Genomic DNA, 25883 nt, shown 5'->3' on the forward strand with positions numbered 1-25883 from the left:
TTATATTCTATGTTCTTCTTCTAGTCTTAGGATTGTTGGGTGAGTCTTATGGCTTGATCCATCAATCCTAATCTCTAATCCTAGTTTATGTAACCCTAATTCTCTTATCTAAATTCACCGTTCTTCATAACGATATTAACAAGTACCAAACTTTGGATGCGAACGCGGAGGGTTAGTACTTGTTAATTCGTTACCCTAGTTATTAAGGTGATGAATCAAACGAAGAAGTCTTAATAACCGAACAAGTGAATTTAGACAAGGATTGCGAAGCATGAGAATAGCCTAGTGAACCTTGGGACTTATAGAATCTCGTACAATCAAGGATCTTAATATAGGAGTTAGCCATGAGAATAGGTCTAACACCTTGAGAGACACACTCCCCGGATATCGAACGAAGAAGGGGATAGGCTTTAGAGAGATTCGTCCTTAGAAATTAGGTCTAGCATAAACCAAGGATTAGGATTAGGTTGTAGGGTTAGCCGTTCGACGAACCAACGATCCCAAGGTACGTTTTATATTATTACTATTGTTATTATTATTATTATTATTATTATCAATGTTATTATAAACCCTCTTTCAAACTCTAATCTTTTTAGCTAATCATTCATAGAAGTTAGTCAGAATTTAACCAACTCCCTGTGGATCGATACTCTTCTTATTACTTCGATAGAATCGTGCACTTGCGATTTAACCTATCAATGTTCCCACCTATCCTTTCCTCTTTACTCCGCCACCACAACCAACAATATCGACGTCCACTACGTCGACAACCTCCTGTCACCCTCCACCCTTGAACATTAACATGTTTCTGAATGTATTTTCATAATTTAATGTTTTATAGACTACCAAAATATTCTTGGAGCTACAATGGAGATGGAAGTTCCCCCTCATCGGACATGGATGTATAATAGGCTTCATCCTGGACGAAAAGGACATGTATCTGAGTTTTTAAACGGCGTCAATGAGTTTATTGAATTTGCTTGTCAGCAGAAAAAATATTTGAATGAGGTTGTAATAAGATGTCCATGTAAGCTGTGCAAAAATGAAAAGCACCTCATTCCAGATGAAGCAAACAGTCACATTCTTCACCAAGGATTTACACCCGGATATTGTGAAGGTGAGAAAAACACAAGAAGGGGGGTTGAATTGTGTTTTGAAAAATTCTTCGTTTCTCCTAAAAACTAAACACACTGATCAGAAGCTAAGTGAGACAGCTTCTGAAGTGATGATCAGAATCTAAATGCAGCGGAATAAAACAGAGAGAGAGAAGAAGAACGACACAAAGCAATTATACTGGTTCCTTCCACAATCCGGAAGTAGTCCAGTCCCCCTTGCACTTCCAAGGAGATTTCACTAAGAGTAATATCTGATTACAATTGCTCAAGCACACAAGCAAGAGACTTCCTTTTCTCAAGCACACAAGCTAGAGACTTCCTTTGCTCAAGAACACAATCAAGAGACTTCCTGCTCAAGCACAACTGCAAGAGACTTCCTAACTAAACAAAATTACACAGAAAATTGTTTAAGGTTGAACACTTGATATACAATCAGAGGTGCTCACAATATAAATCAGATACAGGCTCAATGGACTTAAGAATTTCTAAGATATGACTTTGAGACACAGAAATTCTAAGTGAATGCAGAACAATTTCAGCAGAGGTTTGGCACTTGTAAAAATGTTGTGAGTCTTTCGTTCAGCGTTCTTGTATTACCAAAACTCTAAGTCTTCACTCCTTTATATAGAGGTCTGAAAGAGACGTTGTGAAATTGCCAGCACACCAAAGAGTCGTTGTTGAAGCTTGATCTTTCACCAATGATATTTTGCCTGATTTGGTTGTTGTCCTATGAAGAACAAATTTGAAATCCATTCCTTATCCAAAGAAACATCTTTGCAGGCGAAGCCGTATTCTGAAGCTGTTTTCTTGTCTTGTAGCGTGGACACAAAACAGAGTAGTGGAGAAGGTGGTTGTACAGTTCGTACAGAGGTACAATGTCAACGCTTTCGTCCAAAATTGCAAGCACATGCCTTCAAACACCTTTGAAGTGACCGTTGCAATGTTCCACTAGTTTTCTGCTATGTTTTCGAATCCAATAGACCGCTTTTGCAATGTAGATTCTTCAATCTCTGAATCTTTTGCAAATCCAGTTGATCTTCAGCTTCTGGTGAAATGACTTCTGATGAGGCAGCTTCTGATGATGCAGCTTCTGCAGCTTCTGATGATGCAGCTTCTGATAATGTGGCTTCTGGACCTCTTGTCTTCAGGAGCACTATTTCTTCAGGAGCGCTTTTACTATCTTCAGGAGCAGCTTGACTTCAGGAGCGCTTTCCACTTTCAGGAGCGTATTGCCTTCAGAATCATCTAAGCTTCATTTTCTTTTGCTCTATATTTGCTCATTCAGAACCAATTAATGATGTAACTTTTTAACTGTGGTCCTGTACACTTGAACAAATATTAGCTAGTCCAATTTACAATTTTTAATACCTTGTTATCATCAAAACTCTTTGAGGTTCATTGTTAAACACATTTTGTTCCAACAATCTCCCCCTTTTTGATGATGACAAACAATAGTATTTAAAATTGGTCAATTGTTGTTAATCTAATTAACGAGTTGACTTTGGGGTTTCTGAGGTTTGTAAGCTCAGAGTCTGAGGTTTGTAAGCTCTAACTCCCCCTGAGTCTGATAGTCTTTAAGGTGAGGTTTGTAAGCTCCCCCTATGTTCTATCCAAGTTAATTAAATTCATTTTTCGCACAATAATATCAGAGCTTAAAAAATTAAAAGAATTGACTTATAGATAAGAAGAATGGTTCAATTAATTTTTATTTGAAATTTGATACTCCCCCTTTTTGATACACCGTTTTAAGGTTAAAAACAAAAAAGGATAGAAATTTTCAAAATTTTCAAATATTAATTAATGGGGCTCAGAGCCTTTAAATACTATCACATATACTCCCCCTTTTGTCATTAGCAAAAAGACATAAACAAAAAGAAGAGATGATAAAAACATAAGATTAAAGGTTCAGAGCATAATTCAAATCATTTTAAAGCATATTAACCATCTTCAAAGATTAAATAAACAAGCATAGCAAGCATTATTATCAAAGCAAATAATAACACACAAGGTATAAACAGTTAAAGATTTTCAGAAGCAAGAAGAATTCGGAAGCTTATAATATCAGAAGCGAAAAGAACTAAATCAGAAGCAGAGATGATCAAAGAATATTAAAAGCCTAAAGAGACACAAAAAAAAATAAGCTAAAAGTGTGCAACTATGGGTTTGGCTTATTTCTCTAAAATCTTCTTCAGAAGCTCTTGAACATCAGCATACTTCTTGTCCATATCTTTTCTGTAGTTGTCTTCTCTGATCTTGGCTTCTTGCATATCAGCTTCCAATTTTGATATCTTCAGCTTCTGCTCTAGTAGCTCTGTTTCAAGCTTGTCATTTTCTTCTTTGAGCACCTTGTTCTCCTGAGCTAGAGCCAGGTTAGGTGCATCAATCTTCTCCAGGATCTCAGAAGGAATAATCAGATGCAGATCCTTAGGCAGGAATTCATCAGGTTCTCTGCCTCTGATACTGAGTGGATTCTTCACCCAAGTACCAAGAACTTCAACATCTCCAGTATTCTCTTCTATTCCATTCAACCAATCTTCCAGCTTCTTCTTGGCTTGCTCTTGAGCCTCAATGCAGGAATCATGCAAAGCTGAAATCAGGTTGACGACCCTTTCTTTTATCCTTCTCCATAGCTTATGATAGCTAACTTGATGACCCAAGTCATTTCTTCCCACTATCAGTCTGAGAACTTCAGAAGCAATATCTTCCCACACATCTTGTAGTACTTGAGAGTCCAGGTAAATGGTGGGAGGTGAAGGTTGTTTAGAGGGTTTTGGAGGGGCTAAGTGTACAATGGGTAGGTTTGATGATGATTGGTCATTTGTAGTTAAGGATTGGCTAGTTGATGGTTGGTCAGGAGTGGGGTCAACTACCATATCGGAGGCATGATCATTTTGATCATCCTCAGAGTCTGTGTCCATATCACATACACCAGTATGGTGGATGATCTTGATGACTTGTACTGGTGAAGAAGATATGGAAGCATGAGTTGGCTCAAGAACAATGTGTTCAGGAGCGGCAGTTTCAGATGCAGGTTCTGGTATGGATTCAGGTTCAGGAGTGGGTTTAGTAACTGGTTGTTCAGGAACGGTATGTTCAGGAACGGTCTTTTGCGGAATTGGTTGCTCAGGAACAGATGGTTCAGGAACAATTGGTTGTTGTTGTGGGGGTGATGAAGTTGTAGGTGCAGATTAAGGGGGTGAAAAGGCTTTTTCTGGTGAAGGTTTTTGTTGAGGGGGGTCTTCTGAAACAACGTTATCAGAAGCGGATGCTTCTGGAGTTGTCTCAGAGGCTTTTTCTGAGGTTGAGTTAAAGCTAGATTGGGGTAGTTCACCTAGATAATGACTTTCTAGGTGATCTAAAAAAGAAGTGTCTTCAGAAGGAATATAGGATGTGGTACAAGATGTGTGAGAAACTTGAGGTACCTTAGATAACATTACTGAGTTATCTACTGCTTCTGAAGTTCCAAGATTCTAAACTTGCTCTACATTTTCATCATCAGCTTCATCCACGATTAGTATTCTTTCTCCTTCATGTTCTCTTTCAAGTTCTTTCATGGCTTTCACTTCTCGCCTATTTGCTAAAAAGTCATCAGAATGTTCCTTAGCCATTTTCTTCATGGCTAGAGTCACTTGAACCATGGAGCTTTTCTTGTCAAGTGGAGCCTTCTTTCTTTTCAGCTTAGGCTCTGCTTCTTCTTTTTCTATTTCTTCAAGAGCTTCCTCCAGCTGCTCTTCGGTGATTACCAGATCTGCCTTACCCTTTCTTCTTTTCTGAGGAATAGAAGCAGCACCAAACTTCTGCCTCTTTCCTTTATCCTTGGCAGAAACAGATTCAGCTTCAGACTTAGCAACTTTTTGCTTTTTGGTTTTAGCAACAGCAGCTTCTGACTCAGTACTGGTTCTGGCCCTCTTTCCTTTAGTAGGAGCAGCCTCCTCCTGAGGACTTTCCTCTTCCTCCAAGACATACTCAGCTGCTGATTTAGCTAAGATCTCAGGATTGCTTTCCTTAATGATGGAAGGAAAGTCCCTGATAATCTCAGATTCAGCTGTAGTCATTTCCAACCACTTTTCATCTTTAGGGGCTGTCTTAAAATAATGCATGGAATGCATGGTCCTGCTACTGATAATCTTCTCAGCAGTAGAGGCCTTGAAGCATTTGTCAGATGCATCCCTTGATTTCTTTAGAACCTTCAGTACTCCTCCTTGGTGGAAGATTTCTGACAATAATCTTCCATAGGGTACTTGCTTTCTTCCTTTGATAGTGCCTTCATTGATTGCCCAACAGAGATGATCCATGACATATCTTGGGAAGTTGATCTTGTTCTGAATTGCCATGAAGTAGATAGCTAGTTTCTGTTGGAAATTTGGTTGATCAGATCCTCCTCCTCTCTGAAAGAAACAATCAGTGCAGAAATTCACCAACATTCTGTGGTGAATCTCCATCTCTGATGTCTTGGCTTTTGAATTCCCACCCAAGAGCAAGTTGCAGTAGCTTTTCAGAAGGATATTTTCCGCCTTTACTATTTCTTGGAATCTTCCTTCTGCATCCACTCTGCATGCTTTAGCGATAATCTCCTCTGTGATGGTTACAGGAATACCCATCACTTCAGACCTTATCTCAAGGCTACTGAAGGAAGTGGGATTCAGCTCTATCTCCATCTTTTTATTCTTCGACCCAGCTTGTTTCCCTGCTACCTTCACAGGCTTTCCATTGACGATTTCAGCTCTCAACTAGAAATCTTTGACCAAGTTCACATAAGTTGGCCCATTAAGCATCTTGAAGTATCCGGACAGCTTCTGAGTTTCTACATAACCTTCCATGTCCACCTCGTACTTCTTAAGTGAAGCGAAGTCCACTGGCGATTCTACTTGGACAATTACGGATTTCCATGGAATATCCATAGTCTTTTCTTTGTAGACTGACCCAGATCCTGATGCGCCTTGCTTGCTTGACATAGATTCTGAAACTTTTGAGCTTGATGATGCCATTTGATGATGATTGAAGAAGATTTAGAGAATATAGGGTTCTAAGGTTTTTGCCCTTACTTTGCAAGAGGTTTGAGAGCAAATTGTGTTTGTTGTGAGTGAGTAGTGTGTGAATTGAAAAAGTGTTTAAGAGTAAAATTGTTTGCAATTCAAAAGAGATAAACAAACATAACATTAATGACAAATTGGGGGCGCGTGAAAAGTACTTTCAAAGCTATTAAATCATCATTGCCCTTTTAGTTATACACAAATACATACAGGCCACGTAAGAAGTTCACAGAGTAACTACCAAGTTAGTGGGCCAGAAGTTACTTTTAAAAAGCAACTCCCAACGTTTCCACTAATTCAACTATTCAGAAGCAATAAATCCAGCTTCTGGACTTCAGATGCTGACGTCATCATCAGAAGCGAGTTTTCCTCAGAACCTCAATACAGAGCTTCTGATGGACTCCTGCTTCTGAACTAACTTCAGAACCTAAAATCCTATTCAGGAGCAAGCAAACTTTAATCAGACACGTACTGCATGTTCAAATTTTTCTTTATAAAATCAAATCTTTCAACAGTTAAAGGCTTAGTAAATATATCAGCCCATTGATTTTCAGTATCAATGAATTTTATATCTAAAATTCCTTTTTGAACATAATCTCTGATAAAATGGTGTTTGATTTCAATGTGCTTGGCTCTTGAATGAAAAATTGGATTTTTAGACAAACAAATAGCAGCAGTATTATCACAATAAATGGGAATACTGTTAGCAATTATCTGATAGTCTTCCAACTGATGTTTCATCCAAAGTAGTTGTGTACAACAACTTGCAGCTGAAATGTATTCTGCTTCTGCTGTAGACATAGCAATAGTTGTTTGTCTTTTGCTAGCCCAGGATATAAGATTATCACCCAGAAATTGACAATTGCCACTGGTTGACTTTCTTTCAATCCTATCACCAGCATAATCAGCATCACAGAATCCAATTAGTTGTTCCTTTCAAATACCTGAAGATTCTCTTGACAGCAGTCATATGAGATTCTCTAGGATCTGATTGGAATCTTGCACACAAGCATACACTGAATAAAATATCTGGCCTAGATGCAGTGAGGTATAACAAAGAACCAATCATACCTCTATACAGCTTCTGGTCAACTTTAGATCCTTCAACTTCTTTGCTTAAGGTGCACGTAGGGTGCATTGGAGTGTTCATCACTTTACAATCTTCAAGCTTGAACTTCTTCAGAAGCTCCTTTGTATACTTAGACTGATGAACATAGACTCCATCTTTGCATTGATTAATTTGAATGCCCAGGAAGAACTTCAGCTCTCCCATCATGCTCATTTCAAATTCATCCTGTATTAACTCAGAAACTTCCTTGCAAAGAGATGCATTAGTAGAACCAAATATTATATCATCAACATATATTTGCACAACAAGAATATCTTTCCCAAGGGGTCCTTCTGAAGAGTGTAGTATCAACCTGTCCTCTTATAAAATCATTCTTGATTAAGAAATTACTTAGTCTATCATACCAAGGTCTGGGAGCTTGTTTCAAGCCATATAGTGATTTCTTTAGTTTCAAAACATGGTCAGGATATTTAATATCCTCAAATCCAGGAGGTTTCTTGACATACACTTCTTCTTCTATGACACCATTTAGAAATGCACTCTTGACATCCATTTGATATAATATTATGCCATGATTAACTGCATAGGAAAGAAGTAACCTGATTGCTTCCAATCTTGCAACTGGAGCAAACGTTTCAGTGTAATCAATGCCTTCTTGTTGACTATACCCTTGTGCAACAAGCCTGGCTTTGTTTCTTGTTACTTCACCTTGCTCATTCAGCTTGTTTCTGAATACCCATTTTGTTCCAATAATGTTCTTGTGCTAAGGTTTGGGTACCAGATCCCACACATCATTTCTTTGGAATTGATTCAACTCTTCTTGCATAGCTAGGATCCATCCATCATCTGAAAGTGCTTCATCAACTGTTGTAGGTTCAATCATTGAGATTAGTCCAATCATTGACTCTATTTGTCTTAAATATGATCTTGTTCTTCTTGGACTATCTTTGTTTCCAATGATTAGCTCCTCAGGATGTGAAGACTTGTGTTTGAATGTGTTTCTGGGAGGATCTGCTTGATGTGAGCCATCTTGTGCTTCATCCGAAACAGTTTCATCTTGCGCTTCTGATGTGGGTTCAGCTTCTGGACTATTTTCAGATTCAGCTATCTGATCAGGTTCTGGAGTAACTTCAGGAACCTGTATCTCTGCAAAACTTTCACCTTGCTTTGAAGTTTTATCTTCAAGCTCTTTGTCATCAAATCTAACGTGCATAGATTCTTCAACACAGAGTGTCTCTGAATTATACACTCTGTATGCCTTTGACCTTTCAGAGTAACCTAAGAAGATTCCTCTTTGGGCCTTGGCATCAAATTTCTTTAGGTAGAGCTTGTTGTTCAGAATGTAACATGTACATCCAAATTGATGAAAGTAAGAGATATTGGGTTTTCTTCCTTTAAAAAGTTCATATGCTGTTTTCTCCAAAATAGGTCTAATATAAATCCTGTTTTGAACATAACATGCTGTATTCACTGCTTCTGCCCAAAAATGTTTAGCCAAATTGTTTTCATGGATCATGGTTCTGGCCATTTCTTGTAAAGTTCTATTCTTTCTCTCTACAACCCCATTTTGTTGTGGAGTTCTAGGAGAAGAGAATTCATGAATGATTCCATGTTTTTCACAAAAAGCTTCAAATGGCTCATTTTCAAATTCTCCACCATGATCACTTCTGATTTTCAAAATTTTTGACTCTTTTTCAGTTTGAATTTGTGTGCAGAAGTTACTGAATACCTCATATGCATAATCCTTACTTTTCAGGAATTTCACCCAAGTCCATCTGCTGTAATCATCAACAATGACTAATCCATATTTACTTCCATATATGGATGCAGTACTTACTGGTCCAAATAAATCAATATGGAGTAATTCTAAAGGTCTTGAGGTTGAAACAATGTCTTTGGTTTTAAAAGATGATTTCACAATTTTCCCTCTCTGACATGCACCACAGAGTGCATCTGAATGATAGTCAATGTCTAGTAGCCCTTTTGATAGATCTCTGGCAAGTGCACCAAATACTATCGAAGTAGTAAAAATATCGTTCCCACGAGGACTGTTTTTAACTTCAATAATTCAATCGCGTTATAAAAATAGGATGTATAAAAGTTTATTTTTGTTTGCCACTAGGCAGTAGATTGGGTTTGATTTTATGAAATCAAATAAAAGAATAAGATTTGATTAAGAAAATATGAGAGAGATGAGATCAGGTCTTCGAATCCTCTATGTTTCCCCTAATTGGTTACTGCACCTATTATTACCAATGATTTTCTAGTTTCACGATAGTTAACAAATTAGCCCTAATCAATCCCTTGAGTTAGGACCCTCTTCTTAAACTACAGCCCCTAATTCCTTAGGTGGTCTAATAATCCTTGAAGGTTTTATGAACGTTAACCTAATATCACTGACAAACGATTATCTATTCCTAGACTAACCATGTTTATCAGAACAATTCAATTAGGTCTAAGTCGAAAGCTATGGTCAGTAGTCATTCGATCTCACAAAATCATGTTTATATTTGATCAGGATATAAAAAGCATTAAGAACAATTGAATTGAATAAAGACTAGAAATTCATTAATAAACAATAGAGTTTCACAGCAACATAATATCAATTAGGGTTACATAGGTTCATCTCCGACCTAATCTCTAAGAGATTTAGCTACTCATAATTGAATTTACAAATAGCATAATCAATGAAAGAATTTAAACATACATAAACTGGGTTAGAGATGATGAAATCCTCTCCGCTGCAGCCTTCTGGGTGTTAAAATCGCACTTTAGCTCTCCAAAATCGTAATCCCCTTTGTTTGAGACTGACTTCAGCTTAAATAGGCAAGTTCTGATCGCCCAAAATCGTACCACGATGGCACAAATCGTACCACGATTGGTACTTTAAACCCTAATTTCCTTTTCAGCCCTTCTTGAAATCGTATCACGATTGTCTGGATCGTATTGCGATCCAGCACCTTCAAAAACATGCTCTCTGACTTCAAGAAATCGTATTGCGATGCTGAAAATCGCAATACGATTGGCAGCTTCCAGATCTTCCAAATTTGTTGCTTTTATCATCTCCTGGGCACTTAATGTTGCTTAGAACTCTATCAAAATGTCAAAATAAGTCCTAAAAATTACGTAATGACAGCATGTCATCACAACCCCAAACTTAAACCATTCCTTGTCCTCAAGGAATTTGCTTGCAACAGTGACAAATGACAGTAAAATAACAGTTACCTGACAAAACGATAGTACCCAAAAGTTCATTCTCCTTCTAGCTAAAGATGAGCTAGTTTGACTTGTTCGCATCCACCAATTCACAACTCCACGCATCAATATGAAATAGGGTTCTACCAGTCGACATGCAGGTCTACATATTACCATACGCTTGAAAAGTTTCTAAATATCAATCAAAGTCAATATCATTACACACTTTTGAGGTCTTAAGGGTTATAACGGGGCTTAGGTGAAAGGTGGGATATATTTGGATAAGTAGGCTACACAAAATTTGAGTTAGGCATTCCTACGGAAGTTTAAAGCACAAAATTCATTCCTTCATTCATTCACCTTGTGGAAATACAATCAATGCAAAGGTACTAGAGAACATTTTTAACATTTAGGGACACTCGAGTTTGAAGTTACTCGGATTTTCAATGTTTTGTCCCTTTTTCATCATTCAATTTCTTTTTTTTTTTTTTTGATACACCATTTTTGTGTGTATTTTGCATGACAATTTTATATTTCTTTCATTTTTGTTCTCTTATTCTCTAGTACCCCCACCCCAAACTTAGTTGGTTGCAAATTCCAATAGCAACCCCAAACTTAATCTTTAGCAACATTCTACAATGCCTTAACTCAGAAAATACATTAAGGGACAAGTCCTAAAAGTCTCTAGGCTTGTAATGTAGTTTGTCACCGAACAAAAAGTTCTAATCCTACCGGCTCACAATTGGTTAAGAAAGGATAAATTCATCAAATTAAAACAGGGTAGGCTTCAAAAAGGCTCACAGGACCAAGCACTTTTGCCTCAGTGTGTAATTGACAAAGACCAATCAATAATAGAGAAACAATGCAAGTTCTAGAAATGTAGTTGCATGGAAAACTAATCTAAATATAAGTAAATTGAAAAACAAGATTTGGCAATGAACCTTATGGCTGAGATTTGTGGGAGTATGTGACTACCTAGCAACGCCGTACACTTCGCCTTTGAATCAAGTCACCCTTCCTTTAGAACTTTTAGAATACCGTTTCATCAAACAACTGTTACTAAACTGGAATAGGTCACATAACAAACAAATTCGTTAATAATAAACAAGTGCAGGAGCAATTACAATAGGGAAATAAGTTCAATGGACTTCGACATTAAAAAGAAAATAAAGAAAATAGATTGAAAACAAAGTAAATCTAGTGGGTTGCCTCCCACTCAGCCCTTCTTTATCGTCACTAGCTTGACTGCTAAGGATCCTGAGAGGTCCTTCAGAATGAGTGCCACCCTTCCTTTTGGTAGGTCGCCACCTAGGTATGGTTTAACTCTTTGTCCATGCACTTTGAAACTTCGATCTCCTTCAGGTGTCACTAGTTCAACAGCTCCATATGGTGACACACTTTTGACCAAGAATGGTCCAGACCATTTTGACTTGAGCTTCCCAGGAAACAGCTTCAACCTGGAATTATACAACAAAACTAGTTGTCCACAGTTAATATCCCTAGACACTAAGTTTTTGTCATGATACCTTTTTGTCCTGGCTTTATAGATGAGCGCATTTTCATACGCTCTAAGCCTCATCTCCTCAAGTTCATTAAGTTTCAAAATTCTTTTCTTACCAGCGGCTATTTGATCAAAATTTAAGGCCTTAATGGCCCAATAAGCTTTATGTTCTAGCTCGACTGGAAGATGACATGCCTTCCCATAGACTAACTGATAGGGTGAGAACCCAAGATGGGTCTTAAAGGCTGTCCTATATGCCCACAGTGCGTCATCTAATTTCCTAGACCAATCTTTTCTATTTGACGCAACTGTCTTCTCCAGAATCTGTTTCAACTGTCGGTTTGAAACCTCTGCTTGACCACTAGTTTGTGGGTGATAGGGAGTTGCAACTTTGTGCTTAATGTTATACTTTTTGAGCACATTTTCAAGAAAATTATTGCAAAAATGCTTCCCCCCATCACTAATCAATACTCTAGGGGTTCCAAACCTAGTGAAAATATTCTTTTGAAGGAAGTTGACAACCGTTTTGGCATCATTAGCAACACATGGTATCGCTTCAACCCACTTTGTGACATAATCAACACAGACTAGAATATGGAGATAAGAGTAAGAGGAAGGGAATGGTCCCATAAAATCAATACCCCAACAATCAAATGGTTCAACTTCAATGATTCCTTTTAGGGGCATTTCATTCCTCTTTGATATGTTACCTGTCCTTTGGCATCTGTCACATCTTGTGACAAAGTCGTGGCAATCTTTGAAAAGGGTGGGCCACCAGAATCCACTTTGCAAAATTTTTGCAGCTGTTCTTTCTCCACTGTGGTGGCCTCCATAAGCTGAGCTATGGCAGTGCCACATGATACTATGTGCTTCCTCACCTGCAACACAACGTCTAATCAAACCGTCAGTACCTACCTTAAACAGATATGGGTCATCCCACAAGTAGTGGTTCGCATCTTTGAAGAACTTTTTCCTCTGAGGATAGGTCATATCATCAGGAACTATGTTGCCGGCCTTAAAGTTTGCCATGTCAGCAAACCAAGGTCTTTCTCCAATAGCAAACAGCTGTTCATCAGGGAACTCGGCCTTGATGGCCTTCTCCTTCTTTGTTACCTCATCATTTTCCAGCCTTGAGAGGTGGTCAGCTACCACGTTCTCGACTCCCTTCTTGTCACGAATTTCAAGATCAAATTCTTGCAATAATAGGATCCACCTCAACAGTCGAGGCTTTGAATCCCCTTTAGTTAAGAGATATTTGAGAGCTGCATGATCTGTAAAAACAATAACTTTGGAGCCTATTAGATAAGAACGAAATTTTTCCAATGCAAAGATTACCGCAAGCAGTTCCTTTTCAGTTGTGGAATAGTTAACTTGATTTTCATTTAAAACCTTGCTTGCATAGTAAATTGCATGAAAAAATTTGTTCTTGCGTTGGCCTAGGACTGCACCAACAGCATAATCACTTGCATCACACATAAGTTCAAAAGGTAAATCCCAATCGGGTGCAATGATTATTGGTGCAGTTACCAACTTGTTTTTAATCAAAGAAAAAGCATTTAGACATTCAGAATCAAAATTAAACTCGTTTTCTTTGACCAAGAGGTTAGAGGGGTTTGGAAATTTTAGAAAAGTCTTTTATGAACCGCCGATAGAAACCGGCATGCCCCAAGAAACTCCTTACTCCTTTAACATTAACAGGTGGAGGAAGTTTCTCTATAACCTCTATTTTGGCTTGGTCCACCTCAATGCCTTTAGCACTTATTTTATGTCCCAAAACTATACCTTCAGTTACCATAAAATGACATTTTTCCCAATTCAAAACAAGGTTAGTTTCGGTGCATCTTTTAAGTACAGCATTTAAATGGAACAAGCATTGATCAAAAGACTTACCAAAAACAGAAAAGTCGTCCATAAATACCTCAATGTTCTTCTCTATCATATCAGAGAAGATGGAAAGCATCCACCTTTGAAAGGTTGCCGGCGCATTACACAGCCCAAAGGGCATCCTCCGATAAGCAAACACTCCAAATGGACAAGTGAAGGCAGTCTTTTCTTGATCCTCCGGAGCTACTGCAATTTGATTATACCCTGAATACCCATCCAAGAAGCAATAGAAGGCTTGGCCAGCCAATCTCTCAATCATTTGATCCATGAATGGTAATGGAAAGTGGTCCTTTCTTGTTGCAGTATTCAACCTCCGGTAGTCTATACACATTCTCCAACCAGTGACGGTGCGGGTAGGTATCAATTCATTTTTTCCATTTGCTACCACCGTCATTCCTCCTTTCTTGGGTACCACATGAACTGGACTTACCCATGAGCTATCTGAGATAGGGTAGATCATACCTGCATCTAGTAACTTCAGTACCTCTTTCTTTACCACTTCCTTCATTGTTGGGTTAAGTCTCCTTTGAGGTTGAACCACCGGTTTGTATTCAGCCTCCATGTGTATTTTATGCATGCAATACGCTGGACTAATACCCTTCAAATCAGAAATGTTCCACCCTAAAGCTCCTTGATTGTTTCTTAACACCCTCATTAATTTTTCTTCTTCCAAAGGTGTCAAGGTATTGCTGATGATTACTGGTTTAGAGGCATCCTTAGTGAGAAAAACATATTTCAAGTGAGAAGGGAGTTCTTTTAATTCTGGATTTTTCTCTCCTTCTCCACTCAAAATATGAGCATCCATAGAGTGCTTACCCATTAATTCTTCTATTTTTACCGGACCCAACTCTTGCTTGCTTGCTGCTAGTTGCTTCACACAATCACTTACTTCAAGATCTTCATCATCTTCACCTTTTGCTATAGAATTCACAATTGCTCGTTCAAGAGGGTGTGTTGGTTGATGTTCACAAGAGTCATCTTTAACTATTTCTTCAACAATGTCAATCCGGTAACACTTGGGATTTTCATCTTTGTGCTTCATGGCCTCAAATATATTAAACACTACTTGCTCCTTATGGAATCTCAACATTAGCTCTCCTTTCTCAATGTCAATCAAAGCACGGCCAGTTGCAAGGAAAGGTCTTCCTAGAATGAGTGGCATATCTTGATCTTCAGCCATATCTAAGATCACAAAATCTGCTGGGAACACCAAGTCATTAACCTTGACTAGCACATCTTCAAGTATACCGAAAGGATAAGAGATTGACCGATCAGCTAAAGTAATGGTCATTCTTGTTGGTTTTGGTTCCCCACACTTAAGCTTCTTCATCATTGAAAGTGGCATCAGATTTATACTTGCTCCCAAGTCACATAAAGCTCTTCCAATGTCTACCGGTCCAATTGAGCAAGGGATAGTAAAGGCACCAGGATCCTTCAACTTAGGTGGCAGCTTCTTTTGAAGAATAGCACTACAATTTTCAGAAAGTGCTATGTTCTCATCATCCTTAGGCTTCCTTCGTTTGGTTAACAAGTCTTTCATGAACTTAGCATACAACGGCATTTGATCAAGAGCTTCACCGAAAGGAATGTTCACCTGTAGTTGTGAGAAAAGTTGCATGAACTTCTTGAACTGCCCTTCATCCTTTTCTTTCTTCTTTGAAAGGTGAGGGTATGGAAGCTTCACATATGATGGAACAACTTGTGGTTTGTCTCCATCCTTCAAAATTTGACTCTTCGACTTCCTCAAGATTGAATCTTCATCAATTAACTTCTCACTTTTTTCTCCCTCTATTTTTTTCTTCCTTTCATTTTCAACTACTCCCTGATCATTTTCTTTTTCATCTACGCCCTCCTCTACCTCAACTACTGCATCAACCTTCTTTGGAGCTTTTGGAACTAAAGGTGTCAAAACCTTTTTGCTCCTCAATTCAATAGCATTACAAGACTCATTCTTAGGGTTATCTTTAGTGTTACCTGAGAATCCGCCTTTACTTTGTTCAGCCAATTGCTTAGCTAATTGCCCCAGTTGAGTTTCAAGCATCTTCCTAGAAGCTTCATTGTTCTTTCTTTCAGCTTATTGACTTTTCTTCATCTCCTCAAAGTTGCCTTGAGTCATCTTCATAAAATTCATCATAGTTTCCTCAAGAGCTGATGGCTTCCTTTGTTGTTGTTGAGGAGGAGTGAGCATCTGAGAGTTCAAAGCATTGTTGTTTGAGTAGCTTAGATTTGGATGCTTATTAATGCCTGAATTGTAGTATTGATTCTGCCTTTGATAACCTCCTATGAAGTTAGCTTCTTCACTTGATCCTTCCAGAACACATTCACCATTGGGATGTTCTTCACCACATAAGTCACACTTGATTGCAGCCACTTGTTGTTGCTTATGAGCCAAGGTGAAGCCTTGAAACTCCTTAGTTAGAGCTTCAATTTGTTTGTTCATAGCTGCTTGGTTAGCAAGGATAGCAGTTTGTTCACTCACCCCAAACACTCCTCTTTCTTTCTTTTTAGCTTGATCACGATACTCATTGCCAGCCATGTTTTCAATTAGAGCTTGAACTTCATGGTCAGTTTTGCTCTTGAGACTACCTCCCGCGGAAGCATCTAAGAACATTCTAGTGTTTGGTGTTACCCCCTCAGTGAAGATTTGGAGGTATTGCTTCTCGGTGAACTCATGATTCGGGCATCTCTTAAGAAGTAAGTTAAATCGCTCCCAAGCATCATACAATGATTCACCTTCTCCTTGCTTGAAGTTAGAGATCTCCATCTTCTTTTCCCAATATTTAGACATAGGGAAATATTTCTCCAAGAACTTCAGCTCTAACTCTTCCCATGTTTGGACAGTCCCGTTTGGAATTGTTAGCAACCAATCTTTCGCTCTTCCCGTCAAAGTGAAAGGAAACAGCCTTAGCTTCTTTTGTGCTTCAGTCACGGTGGCTGGTTGCACACAAAACTCACAAGTTTCAGCAAAACGGCTCAAGTGTTCATGAGGACTCATAGCTTCAGTCCCATCGAATTGCTTGTCCCTCAAACCGTTGAGGACAGTTGTCTTGATGTCGAAAGCTACGGGGTTAGCTGGTTGAAAAGTGTGGGTCAGTTGACCGCGATGAGTGGCTAACCCGTAGTCTCCTAGCTTAGGTCTCGGTGGTACAACTCCTTCTCCTTCCATAGTTGCAGATTTAGGAGAAGAGACTGTTTCAGATTCACTTGAGAGTTGTTCCGGTATTTGTTCTCGAACACCCGGTGGAACGGACTGAGCTAACCTTTGTGACCGGACAGCTTTCGAAGTGCTCTAGCAGTCCTTTCAATTTCTGGATCGTACTCTAAGTCGTCTGAGCTCTGTTTACCACGCATAAACAGCAAAATACCTTAGTAGCACTGCACAACGCAAAGTAATCAAGTGAATATGAAAACAGAAAAATAAAAATTAAAGTGAATATGAAAACAGAAAAATAAAAATTAAAAACAGAAAATTAAATTGCAAAAAAAAACCTAAATTATAACGTAATTGCCTTGTTGAAATAAATCAACAGTCCCCGGCAACGGCGCCAAAAACTTGATAGATCTCTGGCAAGTGCACCAAATACTATCGAAGTAGTAAAAATATCGTTCCCACGAGGACTGTTTTTAACTTCAATAATTCAATCGCGTTATAAAAATAGGATGTATAAAAGTTTATTTTTGTTTGCCACTAGGCAGTAGATTGGGTTTGATTTTATGAAATCAAATAAAAGAATAAGATTTGATTAAGAAAATATGAGAGAGATGAGATCAGGTCTTCGAATCCTCTATGTTTCCCCTAATTGGTTACTGCACCTATTATTACCAATGATTTTCTAGTTTCACGATAGTTAACAAATTAGCCCTAATCAATCCCTTGAGTTAGGACCCTCTTCTTAAACTACAGCCCCTAATTCCTTAGGTGGTCTAATAATCCTTGAAGGTTTTATGAACGTTAACCTAATATCACTGACAAACGATTATCTATTCCTAGACTAACCATGTTTATCAGAACAATTCAATTAGGTCTAAGTCGAAAGCTATGGTCAGTAGTCATTCGATCTCACAAAATCATGTTTATATTTGATCAGGATATAAAAAGCATTAAGAACAATTGAATTGAATAAATACTAGAAATTCATTAATAAACAATAGAGTTTCACAGCAACATAATATCAATTAGGGTTACATAGGTTCATCTCCGACCTAATCTCTAAGAGATTTAGCTACTCATAATTGAGTTTACAAATAGCATAATCAATGAAAGAATTTAAACATACATAAACTGGGTTAGAGATGATGAAATCCTCTCCGCTGCAGCCTTCTGGGTGTTAAAATCGCACTTTAGCTCTCCAAAATCGTAATCCCCTTTGTTTGAGACTGACTTCAGCTTAAATAGGCAAGTTCTGATCGCCCAAAATCGTACCACGATGGCACAAATCGTACCACGATTGGTACTTTAAACCCTAATTTCCTTTTCAGCCCTTCTTGAAATCGTATCACGATTGTCTGGATCGTATTGCGATCCAGCACCTTCAAAAACATGCTCTCTGACTTCAAGAAATCGTATTGCGATGCTGAAAATCGCAATACGATTGGCAGCTTCCATATCTTCCAAATTTGTTGCTTTTATCATCTCCTGGGCACTTAATGTTGCTTAGAACTCTATCAAAATGTCAAAATAAGTCCTAAAAATTACGTAATGACAGCATGTCATCACCTTTCACAAGTTGTAACTTACTAAGCTTAGAGATTAACCTCCAGTTAGCATGTCCGAACCTTCTGTGCCACATCCATTTCTTATCATTCACTGATAGTAGGCAAATAACCTTCTGATCAGTCAGTTCGGAAAAATTGATTTTATAGACATTGTCAACTCTCTTTCCCTTGAACACAATGGATTTGTCTTCCTTGTTGATTACTGTACAGTTGGGTTTTTCAAAAAGCACATCATAACCATTATCACAAAATTGACTAATGCTCAAAAGGTTATGTTCAAGACCATCTACCAACCATACATTATTAATTGAGGTAGAGGAATTACCAATAGTTCCTGTACCTATGATCTTGCCTGTCTGGTTTCCTCCAAACTTCACATTTCCTCCCTCTTTCATTGTTAGGCTGAGGAACATGGACTTGTCTCCTGTCATGTGTCTTGAGCAACCGCTATCTAGGTACCATGATCTTTGCTTTGGCACTGGTCTTAGACATACCTGCATCATTGACATTTTTAGATTTAGGTACCCATTGTCCTATGGGTCCTGGAAGGTTAGTACTTAAGGCTTTACTCTTCACTTCTTGTACCTTGTGCTGTGAGTTGTGTTGCTTCTGATTAACCATCACCTTAGGTTTTGGTACTTCAGAAGCAGTAACCGTCTTCTTCTGAAACTTAGATTTCAGAGCCTCAGATTTTGGTTTCACCAAACTTTCAGGAATAGGTTCTGATCTTTTCAGGATCCTAACCTTTGAAGTCTTGGAATCAGATTTGATCATAGCCTTTGACTTAGAGTTCTTTGGCTTTGAAGTAATCTTAGCCTTAGAACTAGAAGCTTCAGGTTCTGATTGAACAACAGTTTCCAACTCAGCCCCTTCTGGTACAAAGAAGGTTTTCAGACCTTCATTGATGCATTCACAACAAGATTTTAGGTTGGTTTTCTCAAGTTTGACTTCTGGAAAACCAATTCCTCTGCCATTGTTCTTGTAAATGCTATAAATCATAGAAGCTACTCTGCTTCTGTCAATGCCAGATATAATAAAATCTTCAAGAGCAATTTCATGGTTACTTAAAGGTTTTTCATTACACTTTTCTTGTAGCTTCTGACATAAGAACCTGAGCTGATCTTCATATGTTTTACACATGAAGTCAAAGCCCCTAAGTCCTTGTTTAGAAGCTTTCAGATCCAATAGAGTTGATTTTTGCTGTTGTACCAAATCAGCATATTTTTCTTTTAAATCCTTCAACTCATTGGTTCTTACTTCAAAATGTGTAAGAAGTTCTTTAAGTGACTCAACAAGTTCATCTCTGGGAATTTTGGAGTATACCTCGTTTTCATCTTCTGAGTTTGAATCTGATCCAGCTTCTGAAGTTGATGTTGCTACCAACCCAACAGCTACCTTTGCATCTTCATCAGCTTCCTCTTTATCAGATCCAGATTCACTACCCAAATCATCCCAGGTTGCCATTAAACTCTGCTTAATCTGCTTCTTGAATTTGCTTGGTTTGAATGTAGACCTCTTTGACTTGTCCTTTGACTTTTCTCTTTGAAGATCAGGGCATTCAGCAATGAAGTGTCTCGGCTTCTTACAGTTGAAGCATCCCTTCTGATCTTCTTTCCTTGAACTTCTGGAGTTACCCCTTCTGGCGAGAAACTTTCTGTTCTTCTTGGCCAGATACTGAAGTCTGTTTGAGAGCATGGCCATTTCAGCAGCATCTGGTTCAGAATATGAACTTGACTGTTCTTCCTCTTCAGATTCAACCACTTTGAGAGCTTTTGATGACTTGCCTTTGGATGGAAGAGCTATTGATTTACTCTTCTTAGTAGACTCATGTTCATTAAGACTTAACTCATGAACTTTGAGAGAACTAACAAGATCTTCGACACTTAAAGTGTTTAAATCTTTAGCTTCCTCAATGGCAGTCACCTTTGGTCTCCATCTGGCAGGTAAGCTTCTGAGTATCTTGCTTACATGATCAGAAGCAACATAGCTCTTCTTTAGAATCTGTAGCCCAGAAACTAAGGTTTCAAACCTTGAGTACATCTCCTCAATAGTTTCATCATCCTTCATCTTGAATAACTCATACTGATGTACAAGCAGGAGAGCCTTTGCTTCTTTGACCTTCTTGCTCCCTTCATAGTTTGAACAGAGAGAAGCAAACATAGCTTTAGCAGTGGATTTGTCACTCATCTTCATGTATTCTGCTTTGGGTATGCCAGTGACAAGGGCTCCTCTGATAATATGATGCTTCTTGTAGAGTTTCCTCAGTTCTGGAGTATGTTTCTTTCTATCCACAGCAGCTCCTTCTTCATCAAGGACTAAATCACCAACACCATCTTCCAGAATATCCCATAATTCTTCATCTAGGCTCATGATGTAACTGTAAAAGTTGGTCTTCCACCAAGAGAATTCTTCAGCATCTCCATTGAATTTTGGAATCTTTCCAACACTGGATTTCTTATTATCACTATAATCATGTGAGACATTTTTATAGCTAGTATCACCAGAACCAGTAGGAGGAGGAGTAGACATGTTTTTCTCAGATCTTTGACTGTTGCACGGTTAAGTGTTTCACAACAGACCAAGGCTCTAGATACCAATTGAAGGTGAGAAAAACACAAGAAGGGGGGTTGAATTGTGTTTTGAAAAATTCTTCGTTTCTCCTAAAAACTGAACACACTGATCAGAAGCTAAGTGAGACAGCTTCTGAAGTGATGATCAGAATCTAAATGCAGCGGAATAAAACAGAGAGAGAGAAGAAGAACGACACAAAGCAATTATACTGGTTCCTTCCACAATCCGGAAGTAGTCCAGTCCCCCTTGCACTTCCAAGGAGATTTCACTAAGAGTAATATCTGATTACAATTGCTCAAGCACACAAGCAAGGGACTTCCTTTGCTCAAGCACACAAGCTAGAGACTTCCTTTGCTCAAGAACACAATCAAGAGACTTCCTGCTCAAGCACAACTGCAAGAGACTTCCTAACTAAACAAAATTACACAGAAAATTGTTTAAGGTTGAACACTTGATATACAATCAGAGGTGCTCACAATATAAATCAGATACAGACTCAATGGACCTAAGAATTTCTAAGATATGACTTTGAGACACAGAAATTCTAAGTGAATGCAGAACAATTTCAGCAGAGGTTTGGCACTTGTAAAAATGTTGTGAGTCTTTCGTTCAGCGTTCTTGCATTACCAAAACTCTAAGTCTTCACTCCTTTATATAGAGGTCTGAAAGAGACGTTGTGAAATTGCCAGCACACCAAAGAGTCATTGTTGAAGCTTGATCTTTCACCAATGATATTTTGCCTGATTTGGTTGTTGTCCTATGAAGAACAAATTTGAAATCCATTCCTTATCCAAAGGAACATCTTTGCAGGCGAAGCCGTATTCTGAAGCTGTTTTCTTGTCTTGTAGCGTGGACACAAAACAGAGTAGTGGAGAAGGTGGTTGTACAGTTCGTACAGAGGTACAATGTCAACGCTTTCGTCCAAAATTGCAAGCACATGCCTTCAAACACCTTTGAAGTGACCGTTGCAATGTTCCACTAGTTTTCTGCTATGATTTCGAATTCAATAGACAGCTTTTGCAATGTAGATTCTTCAATCTCTGAATCTTTTGCAAATCCAGTTGATCTTCAGCTTCTGGTGAAATGACTTCTGATGAGGCAGCTTCTGATGATGCAGCTTCTGCAGCTTCTGATGATGCAGCTTCTGATAATGTGGCTTCTGGACCTCTTGTCTTCAGGAGCACTATTTCTTCAGGAGCGCTTTTACTATCTTCAGGAGCTGCTTGACTTCAGGAGCGCTTTCCACTTTCAGGAGCGTATTGCCTTCAGAATCGTCTAAGCTTCATTTTCTTTTGCTCTATATTTGCTCATTCAGAACCAATTAATGATGTAACTTTTTAACTGTGGTCCTGTACACTTGAACAAATATTAGCTAGTCCAATTTACAATTTTTAATACCTTGTTATCATCAAAACTCTTTGAGGTTCATTGTTAAACACATCTTGTTCCAACATATTGGATTTGGACATGCCATGGAGAGAGAGTCTCCCATATCAATGACGGCGAAGATGCTATAGATATGGATGCTCCTGGTAGTAGTAATAGTCAGCAGTAGCGTCATGAACAAGTTGATATATGTTTTATCTTGGTTTTCGGGTGTCAAACATTGATTACGTTTGAACCTTTTAAACCGGTGATATCTTATTTTTTCTTGGGAAGGGGAAAAGTAAGCAAAACCCTTGAGAATCGAGGTCCGGGAGTTGTTTTCGCTACGGGAAGGTGTTAGGCACCCATAACGACTATAGTAACCTATAGGAACCGTCTTTGATTTCTACGCGCGCGCTTTATTTTTAAATGCTACTTGAAAATGTTATTTACACCTAAAAGTTTACTAGATGAAGAATTGGAGGGAGGAGAATGTGTTTGAATTTTTATTTTATTTGAATTGAAGGAATTTTGTTCCTTGCCTACGTACCCGATTAAGGGATCAAATCCACCGTAGTTCTCTTCCAAAAAATGTTTTTGTTTTTGTTGGTTGATTTTAAGTTTGAAAATAGGATTTTGAAGAATAGAAAGAGGCCTCAAGGGCATGAGATTAGGAAATAGTGAGGTTGAATTAGTTATTTGCAAAATATGGTCTAAACATGATTAAAGTTCATTGAAATTTGATTAAGAAAAAGAAAAGGAAAGTACAATGGGATTTTGATCCCAAGGTTTATTAGGAAAATATTTTGAATGATGCTTGTTCATATTTTTTGGAAAATGATTTTTCTAAGTATAAATCCTAGGCATTCATCTAAACATACAATCCTAAGCATACATCTAAACATGCATATTCTAGCCATATACCTAAAGTGATGTGTGTGCATGTGTCAGTGCTTGTGTCGGTGTACATCATTAGAGTCCATTGTCCTTTACATCATACCCTAGATACATTCTATGGCCTCTTTGCCAAGAAATTAAAAGCATGAAAGTAAAATATTACAAAAAAAACTCCTAAGTATTACATTCTAACTTTGGTACAAATTAAATTGCAAGGAAGAAATAGAGATGAATATGGGATGAAATGGAGATGCTTATGAAATGATGAAACATGAAATGAAAGGAGTTAGTAGCACAAGATAATATCAAAGGAAATAAAGCAAGAGAAATACTAGAACATAAAGGATAGAAAATGAGTGCAAACATGGCTAAAGTTTGCTCATAGAATGCAAGAACCATGTGACCTATAATTCTCACATTCCAATATATTTTTAGAGGTTTAGAAACAAGTCTTGGAATGGGAATTAAGGCAACATGATTTACTTGGCATTTTAAAACAAATTTTAAGCATATTTGCATTATTAACTACTCAACTAACTTGTAAGCTAAGTAATCAATCAAGATTCATACTCATGCATCAATATCAAGCACAAACAGTGGCTAAACTTCTATGGAATCAAGTGGCATAGGTCACCAAAATTCATCAAGCAATTTGGATTGAAATCAAACAAAGTTCCACTCATTTTTAGCACAAAATATGACAAAAATAGCAAGAAAATTAACACCTTATTTTTTTTAACCATTTTTAACATGTGAAAATTATCACAAAATGCTACAAAACTATCAAGAAACCTATATGAATTTTTTTGGAAATTTTTAAAGGTTTTTTAAGCTAAAAATTACAAGAAAATTGCTAATTCTTAGTAAAAATAAGAAAAAATGCTATGCATATTTTTTGTCAATTTTCACGTGCAAAAATATCACAAAATTATCACAAAATCACCAAGAACATGTATGAATTATTTTTAGATTTTTTTACAAAGATTTTAAGCATAACAGGGGTGTAAACAGCATCAGGTAGTAGTGTAAACAGCAGGAAAATCCAGCAAAATGAAACTCAAACACAAAAATTAGGCCCAAGCCCGCACACTACAGGGAACGGATCATCAGAATGCCTGAGGATCGTTGGATTGATCCACATGGATCAGATCCAAGATCCAAAGGCTACAGCACACGAAGGAGCACCAGGATACCGTAGGCGAGCGCGCATGGGATTGGAGGCAGGTATAAAAGCAAAATGTATGAGGGAAACAACACAAATCATGCTCGTTTCTCTCTCTAGGGTAAGTTAGAGAGAGAAGTTCTCTCTTCTTTCAACAAAACGGTGGCCGGATTCTGGATTTGTTCACCGGAAAGTTTAGATTCTCGCCGGAATCTTCATCTTCTCCGGCGAGAAGCGTGGATTCCGACGAGTTTCACAACCGTCCGATCTCAAAGATTTTTACATGTTTTTAAAGCTTTTATCGTCCTAAAGACGAATCCGGCCTCTGTTTTGTGAAAAAGAAGAGCGGCGAAACCTAGATCTACATTTCTTTTGATTTCGAAATCAAAAACAAACGGAGAAAAAAGGAAAGGAAGGTGCGGTACCTCAGTGATGGATAGAAACGATGGACTGAGAGGAAAGAGCTTCACGCGTCTTCGAAATCGAACTTCACCTTCGTTTTCTTCTTGTGCTGCGATCTATCTTCCTTTCCACTCCTTCTGTAATTGTTGTCACGTTGCAGTTTGAACCGTTTTTGATTCGGAATCTGAGATGAATCGGTTTCACCTTCTTCTTCTCTTTCGTATCTTGCTCTTTGTGGATTTGCTGGATTCGTCACTTTTTAGCTTCGATCCTTCTTCTTCTCAGTTGCAGCTTCGTGATCGTGTTGAGCTCGTCACGATTTGTGGCGGACCTGCGCTTGAATTGCGAAGAGATGGATTCGATGATGAAGGTTCTATGACGAATCTCTGAGAATTGCCATGTATCAGTTGGAACGGTTTGGTATTGTGTTGTTGATTTTTCTGGAGAATTGTTTTGGTTTACGGATGAAGATGAAGATGAATCTTCATCTTGTTCTTGAGAGTTTGTTACAGATTTTCGTTCTTTGATCTGGTGAATGGAAGAGAGAGAAATGGGAAATTTGTTTGTGATGAGTTGGAATCCAATCATTGCTTCTGTGATGAGTTGGCCTTTTATAAGTGATGACTTGTGCAATCTGGACAAATAGAAAAATGACATGTGGCATAACTTTGTAACAAACTCCTGGACAAATGGACAAATGAGAAACTGACATGTGTACAGACTTGATGACTTGGACAAAAGGACTAAAATGCAATTTTTTTTAGGAATTTTAGGACTAAAAATAAAAATAAAAAATAAAATGAATTAAAATTGGTAATTGGAAAATAACGTAAAGTGAAACGATTAAAATTGACAAAACGGACTAAAACGAACCAATGGCCTAAATGAGGTACTTTAAAGTACCTCTCTGCCGAAATTTCGTGTGAAATGACCAAAATGCCCCTGGGGCTGAAAACGACTAAAAATGACTCAG

At 38.1% G+C, this 25883-nt stretch overlaps 1 protein-coding gene across 4 annotated transcripts in view; it reads left to right on the forward strand.

The window, feature by feature from the left end:
• The window catches only part of LOC146935851 (uncharacterized), a 55102-nt gene that overhangs the window by 7842 nt on the left and 21377 nt on the right, over nt 1-25883 (forward strand). For 2 of the 4 annotated variants that reach the window (XR_015030370.1, XM_085750930.1), the window contains exon 1: nt 22537-22655. The exons of 1 other annotated variant lie outside the window; for it this stretch is intronic. The gene's annotated coding sequence lies outside the window, so the exon portion shown is untranslated. Of the gene's footprint in view, nt 1-841; nt 1107-22536; nt 22656-25883 lie in introns of those variants that run through there. One more of the 4 variants, XR_015030372.1, reaches the window with a different exon arrangement.

The sequence above is a fragment of the Medicago sativa genome, chromosome 3 (assembly GCF_051527215.1).
Source record: "Medicago sativa cultivar Bolivia chromosome 3, Bolivia_mono, whole genome shotgun sequence".
Lineage (NCBI taxonomy): Eukaryota > Viridiplantae > Streptophyta > Magnoliopsida > Fabales > Fabaceae > Medicago > Medicago sativa.